Here is a 1,998-nt window from a genome sequence, read left to right on the forward strand (position 1 = left end):
AATTTTTACCCTATGCGATCGCATACCAACACTTGCGATCGCAATGCATAAGCTCCTGACCCTACGCGATCGCAAGCCTGACTCCGCGAACGCAATGCACAACTGAACAGCTCCTACAAATCCTCCTATGCGATCGCAGGACCCCTTATGCGATCGCAGAGAACAAAGTTCTGCAACACTGAACTTGCAACTTTGTGCTATCTTTTAAGGCACGAAATGGTCCGATTGACCATCCGAAACTCACCCGAGGCCCTCGGGACCTCAACCAAACCTACCAACATAACCCATAACATCATTCAAACTTGTTCTAATCATCAAAACACCTCAAACAACATCAAATTACTCAAAACTCGTCGAATTCAAGCCTAAATTTCCAAAAACTTCTGAAATACACTTTCGATCAAAAACCCGACCAAACGACGTCCGAATGACCTGAAATTTTGCACACACATCCCAAAATGACATAACGAAGCTACAACAACTCTCGGAATTCCATTCCGACCCTCGGATCAAAATCTCACCTATAAACCGGAAATCGCCAAAATATTAACTTCGCCAATTCAAGCCTAATTCTACACCGGACCACCAAAACCAATTCCGATCATGCTCCTAAGTCACAAATCACCTCCCGAAGCTAACTGAACCATCGGAACTCACATCCGAGCCCTCTAACTCCTAAGTCAACATCCGGTTGACTTTTCTAACTTAAACCTTCTTAAAAGAGACTAAGTGTCTCATTTCTTACCAAATCCAATCCGAACGCAAACTAAACAGCTCGATCACATAAAACACGGATAACGTAGCATAAAGAAGCAGAAATGGGGAAAACGGATCGGTAACTCATGAGACGACCGACCGGGTCATCACATCCTCCCCAACTTAAATAAATGTTCGTCCTCGAACGAGTCAAGAAACATACCTGAAGTCTCAAACAGGTGGGGATATCTGCTCCGCATCTCCCGCTCGGTCTCCCAGGTGGCCTCCTCCACGGGCCGACCTCTCCACTGCACCTTCACCGAAGCTATATCTTTTGATCTCAACTTCCGAACCTGACGCTCCAAGATAGCTGCTGGCTCCACATCATAAGTCAAATCACCCTCCAACTGAACCGTGCTGAAATCCAGAACATGAGACCGATCCCCAATATACTTACGGAGCATAGAAACATGGAAAACTGGATGCACACTCGACAAGCTGGGTGGCAAGGCAAGCTCATAAGCCACCTCCCCAATCCTCCGAAGTACCTAAAAAGGCCCAATGAACCGCGGACTCAACTTCCCCTTCTTTCCGAATCTCATAACACCCTTCGTGGGTGAAACCTTCAACAGGACCTTCTCACCAACCATGTAGGATACATCTCGAACCTTCCTGTCAGCATAACTTTTTTGCCTCGACTGCGCTGTACGAAGTCTCTCCTGAATCACCTTCCCTTTATCTAAAGCCTCCTGAACCAAATCTGTCCCCAATAGTCTAGCCTCACTGGGCTCGAACCAACCAACTGAAAATCTACACCGCCTCCCGTACGAAGCCTCATAGGGAGCCATCTGAATACTCGACTGGTAGCTGTTGTTGTAAGCGAACTCTGCAAGTGGTAGAAACTGATCCCATGACCCTCCGAAATCAATAATACAAGCGCGTAGCATATCCTCCAATATCTGAATGGTGCGCTCGGACTGCCCATCTGTCTGAGTACCCAACTCTCGCTGAACAGACTTCCAAAACTGGGAAGTAAACTGAGTGCCCCGATCTGAAATGATGGAAACTGGGACACCATGCAACCGAACAATCTCCCGAATATATATCTCTGCCAGCCGCTCTGAAGAATAAGTAGTACAAATAGGAATGAAGTGCGCGGACTTGGTCAGCCTATCCACAATCACCCAAATAGCATCGAACTTCTTCAAAGTCCGAGGGAGTCCAACTACAAAATCCATAGTGATCCGCTCCCACTTCCACTCAGGAATATCCATCCTCTGAAGCAAGCCACCCGGTCTCTGA

This window comes from Nicotiana attenuata, unplaced genomic scaffold (assembly GCF_001879085.1).
Source record: "Nicotiana attenuata strain UT unplaced genomic scaffold, NIATTr2, whole genome shotgun sequence".
NCBI lineage: Eukaryota > Viridiplantae > Streptophyta > Magnoliopsida > Solanales > Solanaceae > Nicotiana > Nicotiana attenuata.